Raw genomic sequence first — 13,399 nt, 5'->3', positions numbered from 1 at the left:
TTAAGCACGCATATAAAATTTCTGCTACTCTTTCTTAGGGAACTTGCAAACAAAGATGTGCTATGACTTATTTAAGGAGATCTAGCCAGTTAGTGACCAATCTGAGGGCTGATGCCTCTCCATTCCAGTTCAGTACTTTATTCACTTATCTATACTTCATCTATGGAAAATAAGTATTTCCCTCCAAATCCCTGTTGGTTCCTTGTGAAAATAGCGCTGCTACTGTTACAAAAACTAATTTGAGACCTACATGCATAAAATTGTTATGCAAGTGCAAGGTACTAGCATTAACCACATGATGGAGATAAGGGCTCTTAAGCATACAGCTGCAATCTTAGTGCAGATAGACTTGTACTTCTAACAAGTGTAAAGAACAGCTGTTTATTTGGAAACATACGTACATGCTCATGTTTCTTGAAAGAAAACTAGTTGTTAGGGTGCTTGCTTGTATCTGTCAACTGGACAAGTAGAATTTAAAATCTATGGCAAGTAAAGAATCTTTTCAACAAGTGCCCTATAAAATTAAAACAGCAACAAAATGTAGCATTGTTTTAAACAGAGAGTGTCTCTTTTTAAGAGAAGGTATTACATTGGGATTTACAAAGAGTGTCTAAGTTACAGAAGAATAAATTTACCTCTCAGTGAAATAAATTCACTTTCTTGTTAGAAATGCAGTAAAATAAGAAATGGCTAAAAATGGATGACATTAATATGCATGTATTTATAACTGCACTCCTGTGGGAAAAAACCTTGTGAGATTCTAAGGTTGGAGATGACGATTTACACAGATGTGCTTATCCCCAGAAGAAAACAATGATATCTTACTAGAGTATAACAGTACCAACAGTACTATCAAAATACATAACATAGAGAACTTTCCATTTAGGAAATATAAGTCAATAAATACATTATTGTAACAGCAAATTTAGTGTGAATATTCAAAATAATAATTATTTTATTAAATGCTGCCTATGTACCTTAGGGCTGATTTCCACAGTGTGATAACTACATGCTTCTTATCCCTACTACTGACATAACTTTCATCATTGTTGGTATTTCTTAAAAACTGCAGTAGCCTTCCCACTCACTCTTATGTTGATAGTCTGTTTGGGGCTGATGACACTAATGAAGTTCATACACAGGCACCTTTGATGAGTGGACTTAAATAGACAAAAATTTGATGGAAGTGGTAAATGTAAATTTAGCTGTATCACAGTGTCTGGCTTATTGCTTCCACGAATGCATCAACACATGACTGTTTTACTGGAAAGGGAGATGACTGTAATAGTTTCTGTGTGTTTATGATGGTGGTAGAGAGTGAGACTACATGAATTAGTTTGCCAGTGTTAAATGGAGATAAGTATCAATACAAAGTTTCAATTGGAGGGTCCTGATGCTTTATTTTACATTTTCAGCAGTAGGAGAGGCAAAATTGGATTCAGTGCTGGAATCACCAGCAAAGAAAACTATTCAAGTAGGGAGATTTACTCTCCCTTTCTTACTAGTATTTATGTAATTGTCTAAAATACAAGATAAAGAAGATACTTTACAAAGTGATTGTGGTGCCGATTCGGTTTTGTGTCTTTTTAGCTGTTTGAAGGATAGATGAGTAAAAAACCCTGCCTGTTGTGGAACCACAAGTATCATGGCAAGTAGGCAGTTTGGCTAAGGCAAAAGTAGCAACATTGACATTAGCAAACTAAAAACTGAGGAAGGATGTAGTTCTATCCTCAGTATAAGAAGTTCAAAGTAACTTGTGCAAACACTATTGCATCCTGCTTTGTTTTTCATTCCCTGTGTCACTGATGACTATAAAACACTCAGTGATGCCTGGACTGTTATGGTCATAGTGCGCTGCTGTGCTGATTGCATCTGTGAGTTCTCTCTCATTTTTATTTAAAATGCAAGTTCTTTGGAGCAGGAAGTGGTTATTAGTATACTAGAATGATGGAGAGAAGAATAGCATTGACCCTGCATAAAGACAGCACTCAAATTTGAAAGTATTACATTTCTAATAATCTGCAAGATGTGCCTTACCAGCATTGAGAACAGCAGCAGTATTGCATCCAGTGTTAGACATTTAATTTTAGGAAAGCAGGAAATCTATTGAATAGAGAATGGAGCGGAGCAAAAGAACGATCAAAATCTAGGAAGCAAAAAAATCCTATGAAGAAATGGAAGGAATGAGAATTGTTCAGTGAGAGATGTAGTATCCTCAAATACATGAAATATCACAGCAAAAAGGAAAAGAATAATCTGTATTATAATAATCCATAATATATATAGACCAAAAAGCAGATAACTTAAATTTCAACAAGACATGTTTACATTAGACTTCTGGATAACCTTTCACTTGTAAACTTGCTTAAAATCTGGAGGAGGCTAGCTGAGCAGTTGTGAATTCTCCATCCTTGGAGGTTTCTGAGAACAGATTAGACATCATTTGGAAAAAACTTTGCTTGGAGTCTTAGAGCTGGAATTCAAATACTACCCAGTTTTGTCTACTGTGATTCTGAATCTCTAATTGGTTTCTCTAGGTGTCACCATAACGATGTCTAATAATAACTCCAGTAAAAGCAGAGTCTGGTTGTATGAATAACTGACAAACAATGTAGGGGACCACTTAAGAGACAGGTTACAACTTTATTAATGTAAAGTATTGAAAGTTTAAGTAGGTCTATCTGCAGAAGTTACACAAGTCACGAGAGGGTTGCTTCTAGTGCTCTGATAAAATTAAGCTCTTTTGTTGAATCTTGTCTAGAATAGAGTTACCCAAATGAAAGGAAACTCTCACACAAAGACTTCTTGACTTTTTATATATTTATTGATTGATTGATTTACAAGGTCCACCAGTGAAATCTGATCTCCTTTACTTATGACATGCAGCACTTTTGCTTTTAATCCTCATTTGATGCTTTAAATAAGTCAATTTTCCGTACGAATTACTAAACCTTCATTTCTAAGTCCTACAGGCAGGTGAATAAGTATCAACGTAAGTAAATTTAGTTATTCATATAAATGTGCTTCCATGAGGCTGCAAGGCTAAAAGCCTCAGATTTTAATTTGGAGTGAGTGGGAAGTCTTTCTTTTAGACCTCACAATGGGGATTTGTCCAGCCTGCATCATCTTAACACGGATCTTTGCAGGAACTTAGAGGAACAGTGAGCATCCAGTCAAAGAGAGCAATAGGCTTGAGATGGCTGGACAAATATTTAAACAATTAGCAGGAGAGTGAAAGAGAGGATTTACTCATGTTTAACTCTACTGGCATGCAAGGACCTTTTCAAAAAGGAGGGATTTCTCTAACTTCCTCTGCATGTGTTCTTCTCCATTTTAAGTATTGTGGACCATTTTCAGCTTTAATAGGTATAGGCACTCATAAGTAAGTAACCCTATCTTCATGTGCAGGTTACACAGATAAGAAGCAGTAGATCTAAGGTATGTGCTGTTGGTAATTTAAGGAAAAATTTTTAAATGTTTTAAAAAAATGATTACACTGAATTTAAAATCTGTCTTAATGACAGATAGAGAGCAAGATTGGAGACTAAAATTTGCAATTTAGCTTTGTGGCTTGGCAAAAACTGCTACGTTCGATATATAGATAGCACTGGTCCCTTTTGTGGGATTTTTTTTAACTTTTCATTGCCAAACTCCTAGATAAAACTGTAAAGCTAAAAAAAGGTAAAGCAAACTTTTAAATGTTGTGCTGGTTTTACAGCTCTTATGAGTTTTGTTGTTGGTATTTTACATTTTTAGAGAAACACCTAGAATGAATGAACTTTTTAAAGCCACTTCTATGTTATCATAAACAGAAATAGTTTTCCTTGCTACCAGTAAATAGAAGGGACTACAACAGAAATTATACTTGCCTATGGTCTCCTGGTTTTCTGTGTGGAATACCATAAACCCTTCCCCAGTCGCTACGCTTCTACAATGCAGTGAACTGCACACATGTTCATGGCTTATTCACATGATGGACAGGAAAAGAAATTGTTTGATTTGTTGAGTTTTTAAGAGTTACTTGAATCTGCCATGACGCTCACATCTTTCTCCCCACCAAAGATAAGACTCCATTTGTTTTCTTCTGAAGAGCACTGCAAAAAGGATAACCTGGAGGCTTTGGTAGGCAGTATAGACTGGTCTTAGGGAATCTGTTTTTTCTGGTTAAATATGAGCACTTTCACTAAGTAACTGAAGCTTGAGAGGAAGGTGCACTTTGAGGAATCATACTCACCTGTTAGTTGACAGCACACACAGTCTCCTGTGTTTCAACATGTGTATGTGTAGGGGAAAAAGAAAGAGCTACAGGGAAGGACGGTGGCTGGATGGAGGGGGCTGACCAGCTGTGACAACTGCCTGTACTGGCGCCTTTTTTCCCCTACGGGCCTGCCTGCATGGGAGCAAAGTGCTCGGCGGGAGGGGAGAGACGTGCTTTTATCAGGCTGCCAAGTGGAGAAGAGAGGGCATGAGAGAGCCAAGTAAAGCCATTCTTGAGGCAGCAGCGACTTTGCTGGTGTGCCTCAATCTGCCTTTCATCCTGCTGAAGAGTTAAAATGCCAGTCTGACTAGGCAGCTTCCTCTGGCTCAGAAAAGGAGTCTTATTTACAGCTGAAATTCCCAAGCTCTTAGCTCTGGGAGAAGGGGTGCCCTCTTTTCATGTCATCCCAGAGCTTAAGGTTTTAGTTAAATGCGAAGTCAGCAACTATCAGGAGAACATGCAGTTTGTCTCCCATTGTAATGTGGTGCCTAGCATGGGCAAAGACAGACGTTGTTCCAGCTTAGGCTAATGGTCATGTTTCCTGCTCTTTGTGGCACGGTGGAATTTGTGGTGGAACCTTCCTCCTGCAGCTGGGCAGCAACATAAAGTCCCTTCCACAATATGACCAGGCCTGTTGCTCACACCTAATATAATCAATCTGACAGTGGGTCTTGTACTTCTGGACTTGATAATGCTTGTATACATTAAATGTCCGGTGTACTTATTACTTCTTGCAGCATGCTTTCTGACCTGATCTGAGAAGCATGTTGGAGCAGACTGATTCAGCCTTCTCCTATAAGCTTCTCCAACCTAGAAAGGGTAAAGTTTGGACCAGACAGATTTTTCTGTTGGAGGTAGATTGCTCTGAACTGGTGTCACAATGGGGACGTTATTCGCTGGGAAACAGAAAATTCCGTCTTGCATCCACTACCAGAACAACTCAGTTTGCCCATACCCTTTTCCCAAGTTACTTTTGGAAAAGAGGGGTGCTGCAATGCGCTTGCAGGTCATATGAATTACCTTAACAGGCTGCAAATGGCTCACCAGCCAGAAGCTAAACCTTTCTGATTTGTCTTTGTAATGCAGAAGGAGGTACTTGTTTTCTGGCCACGGAAAGATGAAAGGACTGAGAGAGAGGCTTTATCTACTGTATGATAGCCACTTTGGGTTTCACTGTGCAGTTAGCTCTGTTTCCCTGTTTGCTTAAAATTAATGAAGTTGCTGCCTGCCACTTTAAAATCCATGCATGTATTTGTAATTCATTTGCCTGTCTCTCTGTATTAGCTGAGTATTATGCCATGTATAGCACTGCACTCTTATCAGTCAAGTAGAGGCACAGTGTGTTTTTACTAGACAGGTTATCTAATTTGCAAGAACAAAGCTTAAAATATTGAAATGTTATGAAGACTACACTGTCCATGAGCAGAGGGCAGATTTAAGGTTACGTGGCTGGCTGACTTCTGTAATTTGTATACTTTATCAATTTTTTATTCAAAATTTAATATAAGCCCTTTTTTAGTTTTTAATGTTTTGTTTTGCAGTGATCAATGTAGCATACCTTTTGCTTTTGAGTTAGAAATATAAGCTCTCAGACTCAACCTATTTTACCACAGTTCTTGCCTACAAATAAAAGCAAGAAACAAACAAGAATAAGGACTGATTACGTTGAGGGTCTAAAAGTAAAATTATTTCTGAAAATGTTAATCACTCGGCATCTTTGACAAAATTAAAAAGCCTTTTCCATAAAATATATTTTGTCACTATCCAAAAGAAAATCTCATTCTTCTCTAGGCATGTTGTTATGACTGTGTATGCCCCAATAATATACGGTCAACTTGATTTGAGATTAGACATACCAAAACTACCTTTTTATAGAGCTTCAAAATAGCTAGTTCGAAAATTTCACATTCAAGACCTTTTTAGTGTGTTAATAGATAATATTCATCAGTGTGCACTTTGGCCCATTGCCCTGAGGAAAGCAAACAAATGTCAGAAGTATAGTGATACAGCACTGATGAAACCTGGATGTGAAAGGCTTTAAGTTCTTTTTTCTTGTTTGATTGTAGTTCAGACCTGTTTCTTGGTCTGAAATATAGTAATGGGGGGTGTGTGGGGGGGAAATAATGATGATATCCACATGATAGATTGTATGTGTAGTTTCTCTGGGATTTTTTGTTTGGTTTTGTTATATGTTGTGTCTGCTAGATTGCAAACATAGCAGCCTTTCAGTCAACTGGTAACAGTTGAAGGGCTTTTGGTTTTCCCACTGAATGTTACCCAGCTTTGAGGAGTCCAAGTAGGGATATTCTGGTTAGGCAGAGCTTTGCTTACTGCGAAAAGAAAATGAAAGCTTACATGGAGCTCCAAAAGGATAGGGCAGTTTTCAAGCAAGGGGTTAAAACTACTTTTCACAACTAATGAAATTTCCAGTGCACCCTGTGTGTTTTGGTGGGAGGGGGTGACAGGGAGGGAATCCTCAATACCAATTGGCTAGGCTCTATCAGCTGCAGTTGAGCTCGAGCTGCTGCTAAAGAGCAGTATTGATCTGAAGGGTAGATGTGTAGGGGACCACAGGGAGGGATTCAGGCATTTCTGAGAAGGAAGCCAACCTCTTCCAGTAAGAAAGTGGTTTCTACCTGTCTTTGCTGCCTGCGAGATCCTTTGTGAATGAATGGGGACACGCGAAAGGGCAGTTTGTTGCTACAGCGATTCAGAGAAAAAAGGTACTGCTGCTGTGCATACTGCTGCCGCTGCTGGTCCTGCTGCTGCTGCAGCTTCATGTAGCAGGTAAGGCTGCTTTTCCAGGGCAGGGGGAGGAGGCGAAAAGGGGATTGCATGGCTGTGGCCGTGGTGCCTGTGGGGCCCCGGGCCGTGGCGCAGAAGGATGCTGGCCCCACCGAGGAGCCAGAGGGGCACAGATCTGAAACCTGGGATGCGAGTTGGCAGGTTGTGTTGCTTCCTCATCCCAGTCTGGGATCACGAAACTTCAATAAGTTCTCGACAAAGTGTGCGAAGTCTGCAGTGGCTGAAGAAAGGTGTGGAGGGGCAGGAGCTGCACCTTTCCCTGGACGCTGTGCAGCTGTCCAGCTGTTTGCGAGGTCCTTCAGTGGCTTTCAGATAGATAGACCTGATTTAGGTCTGACGGATAGTGAGATCAACGCTGATAAAGACTAAAATATACTGTGCCAAACCAGGGAATTGTTTTAGTTGAAAGGGAAAATAAATAAGCGATGGTGTAAAACTTGAGTGACGCAAAATGTATTTGATGTATCTTTTAAAAAATACTCAGCTCTCTTTGTGTGTGTGAGTGAAGGCAGGAATGGGGGGGGGATTTCTGCAGCATTGACTTTTAAGGAGATATGTTCAATTAAAGGAAAAAAGGTAGGAAAGGAGAATTTGACTTGATGTAACTTTGAAAACACCTGAGCAGCCTCCTCCCTTAAAAAAATACATGGTAGAAATAATTTAATGGCAAGAAATAAAATTTAGCCCTGGCATACAAGATGTTCAGATGCAAGCTGCGATTTATTGTTGTCACGTTTCAAATTGATCTTCTCCAAAGTAGTCACGTGATGAGCAGTAGAATATACCTAATCCTTATACAAACACTTTAATGGAGAGTTTAGCACTGAGTTACAAATCATGCTGGAAGTGTACCTTTAAGAGAGATGTGTGAAGATATTTCTTTTTCTTGATAAATATTTTGGATAATTTTAGAATATGAATGGCTTTGTGGCTTTGGTATTTAAGTTCTAAATATTTCATTTAGATTAAGAAGGATACATTTTTCTTGTATTTTAACCATTCCTTTCAGAGCGCAGTAAGGTGGCGATGGACTTTGTGCCAATTTTTATATGTACTGAGTGATGGTTAACACTAGCTTTGCTTCTGTATCTCCCAACATCTATACAGTGCTAAATAGGAAAGCAGGTTATTTTATTGCTGGATGGCATGAACGAGCAATTGAGGTTATTGGCTGGGCTTTTTTTTTTTTTAGTATTTTCAAATTCAGATATAAATTACAGAAACCTAACAATTCAAGCATACTAGGCAGGTGTTAAGATAACGTACTGTTTACTGTGTATGTGATTGGACTCAACATACAAAATACATCATGAGTAAAATGTTTCCATGAAACCAAGCTTTTATGAAATCCCCAGATTGGTCAGGAGGTCTTCATTTCAATCCTATAAACACTTTATTAGACCTTTCATTGATCACAGTGTGTTTTTAAGAGGTTTCAAGGCTTCTTACAACATATTACCCCAGAACTGACTGCCAGATGGTTACATTGCAGAAGTCATAAGCAGTTAATTGCTGAGCTGATCTGAGCGCTCGGGAACACATCAACACACAAACCAAAGGCTTCCATCTCCACTGATCAGACTAGTTACCTTATGCTGTTCTTTGCTGAGAGCAGTGTCCCTGTTAGAGATGGCATGGAAAATACATTCTCTTTTATGCAAGCAAGAAACAAAATGCTTTAGTGAGAAAAGACTTCTTTAAAAAGTAATTTATTTGTCTTTCTCACAATCATCATATATATGATATTTTTCCACGAGTTTACTTTATTTGAATTAATTTGCAGCCCCAAACTGTACAGAGTGTCTGGTCTATGTTTTTTGTTTACCTACCTTGTTGGATAGTAGAGCTCGTAGACATCCTACAGTCTCCTACAATTTCCCTTCTATTCACAAAATATAGACAGAATCCACTAAAAATGCTCAATTCTTTGTATTTATTTTTTTACAGATACGTAAGAAGAAATACTATTTCAGTTGCAGTGACATACAGTATAGAATAGATAACAGAATGGCAAATATAGTTGTTATGGTTGTCTTGCTGTATACAGTTTCTCATTTTGTACCCATCAGTTAGGTTTTTGTTCTTCTGAAGAGCAGTATGACTAGTAATCAGTATTCAGAAGGCAAGAAAATGCTTATTTTATTTTTTTTAACATTAAATAACTCATAGTTCAATGCTAGTGCTAGAGATGATTTTAAGATTTTGTAGGCTAGAAAATTCTTAAGTTGCTTTTCCTTCAAATAATTTTTAGGCTGACAATTTTGTCAGTAGTCAAATTATTTTAATGACCATGCTTTTCTGTATAAGAATGCTCTCGAAACTGTTGCCATGTGTAATAAGTAAACTGCATGATTTTTCTATCTTTATTGCTTTTATCTGAACTGTACTACCATTGCACTATCTTAAAGGTCTAGTTATAAGTGCTTTATAAAGGGCTGATAAATGATGTTTCAACAAGTAGTTAAACAGTTATCACAGAATTAGACAAGTGGGTATGTTACATATAGCTGTGCTTTATAAGCGTCTTTAACAATATTTTCAAATACTTTTGTAGTCATCCAGAGCTCAGGTAAGCTGTCTTTAACGTGCTCATAGGATCTACTAGTCTTATATTAACCTTTTCTAAACTGTTCAGACAGGCACGTGTAATGTAAAGTGTTACAGTAAAACACAGAGGACAAAATCAGGGTATGAATTTGTATTATCTTCATATAATGAAGCACACAGGCAAAGAGGTAGGTCCACAGCCTTGCATCTGCTAAGCACACAGCCACAGAAGTACCCACAGCCACCTCATTGGTAGGACGGAGGGATTTTTTTTCCCACATGCACCGTACTCTAGAATTGATCCAACACTCACAGTTTTCTATAGATTAACTGATTCTTAAAATATGAAAACGAAGTATATTTGGAATGCATTATTGTCTTGCTGGCCTAACTGATCATAAATATCAACTTTCTTGAGGAGAGATATATAAAAAGAACTTGTGCATGTACATAATTCAGAAGATAACAATATCTGCCCAGGGAAATACTGTATCATTTGCTCTTGAATATATTGCTTATCCTATCAGTCAGTGCATATGAAGCTTACATCTTTATTTTCTAGATGTTGTATAACATAATTATCTGAAACTGTTACAAAAAAAAAAAACAAAGCAAAACAAAATATCTTTTAAATATGGATATATTTACTTTTAAAGCTATATTTTGGTCATGCCTTATACTTCTGATTCAAACAGTATATACGAGTTGTTGATACAACAATATTCAAAGTTTGATAAAAGTTCTGCCTCTATTGCTTATACTTTATGTACTGCACCCTGTAGTTAATCGTAGAGATGTGAGTACAGCATGAAATCATTTTGTGAAGATAACTTGAATTTTAATTCTTACCACAACAGAGTTCACACTCATGAGGCTCTGAAAAAAATCACTTATTTTATATGTAGAGCTATTTCTGTTAAGCAATTCTGTTTCTTTCTTTAAGGAACACAATTCTGTTTTCTGAAAGTTTTCTCACACTATAATACTGCCAAACAAAAAGAAAAAGCAAAAATAAACAAGCCGTTGAATAGCTTCAGCACACGTATCATCTTCTCATGAAAGTCTAGAAAGGAAAGGTGGTCAGTTAAATTATGGTCTAAACATGTAAAGAAAAATATTTCTACAAAATCTAAGTTGTTTTTTTAAGCCATAAAATAATTGATATTTTTTCAGAATGCTGCTAAGTCAGACACATTTTAATCTCATATCCACATTTTCCTTCATTTCTGACAGCTGATGTATTTGAACCTATAAATTAAGGAATGTTAATAAAGAAAGGTGGGTGAGAAGCACAGAGCAAGAATAAATTAATGTCGATTCTGTAGCATCTTGATTTTTCTTAATTTAACCATGGCTTTTCTATTCATGTGTTAAGAGAAGAAACTGTAATACCTGTACATTTATCTGCCCCACTTCAAATCATATGTATTTACCTACAGCATCACTATATTGCTTGGTTTCCAGGCTATTCATTTGCAAAGCACTTTGAGAGATCTTGAACATGAAATTGTTACGTGAAGCCAAATACTATTTGCTTTTAAAATGGCCCATAAAAATGCCTCCACTTAAAGCATTTTGTATGTATACACAAGTTTGTGTGTGTTTATACATGCATTTTAAGCAGAGACATTTTTACAAGATATTTTTAAAGGAGAACAGAATTTGAGTTTATACAGCGCTTATCGTACTTAAGGTATTGCAAAACACGGTTACAAAGCAACGCGTTATGGTGTAGGCTGGCAACAGAGACTGAATAGGTGAATGCTACTAGGAGGTGATGTTGTCTGCAGTACTATGTGTTGTGAAAAATACCATGTGATTTTAGCTTTTTCTTAGGCAACTGCCTGATCACAGAAGGGACTGGAATATAATATCTTATGTGAAGGATGGCTCATCTCTCCTCTCCCAGTCCAGACTTCACTCTTCTAAAGGTCTTGGAGAGGTGGGCATAGGCTCTGCTGTGATGCATTGGTTTGTCTCAGTGTATCAACTCATGCTGCCCTGTAGTTAGGAACTATATGATACTTAAAAGTCATCATGTCATAGTAGTAATATCCAATAACTACTGCAAGTATGTATGGGGATATATTTGGATATGTGCATTATTTTATATAGTGATACTGTCAGATTCCAGGGAATAAACCTGGGAGGATATTTCTAAGGTAAACCTAGGGTAAAGGTATACTGATTCAGTCATCTCTCTTTAGTAAAGGTTGCTATTCAGAGGCCTCAGTTCAAGAAAGAAGGTTAAGCCTGTCTGTTTAGGATACCACTAAAGAGTCTGTGTAATATTAAGAGATAGTTCACATATAATCCAGCATGGTTTTAAGAATCTCTCTTCTAAATAAAGTATTCTTCTTCCCTGAGATGAACTGCAAAATATTAATCACTTCTCATTACTGAAGAGTCTGCACTGTTCTTTAATAGAACAAGGATAAAACATAGGGTCTCAGGCATTTTGTTTTATTGGATTCTCATTCCTGTGTTCCACCCTAAAAGGGGTTGCATTCCCCTGATAGATTAAGTGATCTTTATGTTGTAGTTTGTTATGGCTCTATAGTTCTTTTAATTCTTGTAAAAATTATTTGATTTGCTTCATTTTTTGATTTACACTGTGTTTTTATCTGCTTTGTCTCAGTAGATAGATTGCTGCTATCTACAGCAAAATTTCATTGTAAACTGAGTTTTGAGATGGCCTGAGCTTCCAGGTGGATGTTCTTATTGCACTTGCTGTGATTCAGTTCCCATTGCCATTTAGCAGTGGATTTGCTCCAAACATCTGTCCTGTGGTTGCAGAGTCACAGGTGGCAGACTGTGCACCCTCAGAAGTAGTCTCTTTTCCAGCTCTCTTTTGTACATTATATCTTATATAAACCACAGAAAACTTTGACAACACCATGAAACACAATGGGATGTGTGTGGAATTAGAGATGCACCTTGAAAATGACTTCAGCACAAGGAAAACACTTCAAAATAACAACATGAAACTCTCAGAGAATGCATTAATGATCTGATGGATTGAGCTGCAGATTAAAAAATAATGATGGCAGATAGGGAAATGATAGTGGTAAAATCCATTCTTGGATTAAAATACTTAGCTAGAAAAAATGAAATTAAACCTAACAAAAGTTAAATAAAACCTGTTTGCTTCAACATTCCTGGCATTACTGGAAATAGCCCTTATTCTGGTCTCTGTCAGAGGAAAAAGGCTATATGATTCACTGAAGAGACAGTTCAATGAATAAGCGTGACAGGCTTGATTCATTAATGTCTTTCATGTTGCATTCCAGCAATAATTATTTACTCCTGTGAAAACTGGCTTTGGCTTTGCTTATTGCCTGCCTCATTGGGAGCACAGAGCAGGCATAAAGCTGGCTTAACCTTGGTTGATGACTGTCTGTCAGAAAGGTATTATTGGCACTTAATGAACATTTGGCCAGCCAGAGAATGTAGCTACCATGTTGCTACCATGTTGAGTACCTGCTGGAAAAGATTGTTTTGGGAGCTGCAATTAGTACAACTTTGGGAAGCCATGGAACTGCATTTCCTTGGAAATGATCCAACAGCCATCAGGCCAGGATCTCCTCCTGTTTCTTCAGATGACAGACTTGGTGAGAACAGATTCTCCTATGAAATTCTTTGCTGTTTAACTTCCGCACTTGATTGAGCTGATATATTAAAATGGAAAATTAATTAAGCACAAATTAATAGAAATGTGTACACTTAATGAAGGTTCACTGAAAGTGTAAGGCATGGCCTTGGTTTGTTTCATACCAGTCTGCCCCTTTC

General features: G+C 37.5%; 1 protein-coding gene across 2 annotated transcripts in view; it reads left to right on the top strand.

Annotated features, from left to right (window-relative positions):
* CDH12 (cadherin 12) overlaps positions 1-13,399 on the top strand; it is a 791,024-nt gene that overhangs the window by 227,602 nt on the left and 550,023 nt on the right. The window contains exon 1 of one of the 2 annotated variants that reach the window (XM_064506879.1): positions 6,842-7,045. The exons of the other annotated variant lie outside the window; for it this stretch is intronic. The gene's annotated coding sequence lies outside the window, so the exon portion shown is untranslated. Of the gene's footprint in view, positions 1-6,841; positions 7,046-13,399 lie in introns of those variants that run through there. 2 annotated transcript variants of the gene reach the window in all.

The sequence above is a fragment of the Dromaius novaehollandiae genome, chromosome 2 (genome assembly GCF_036370855.1).
Source record: "Dromaius novaehollandiae isolate bDroNov1 chromosome 2, bDroNov1.hap1, whole genome shotgun sequence".
In the NCBI taxonomy this organism is placed as follows: Eukaryota; Metazoa; Chordata; class Aves; order Casuariiformes; family Dromaiidae; genus Dromaius; species Dromaius novaehollandiae.
The sequence above is the reverse complement of the archived record's forward strand: the minus strand, read 5'-3'. Positions and strand labels throughout refer to the sequence as shown.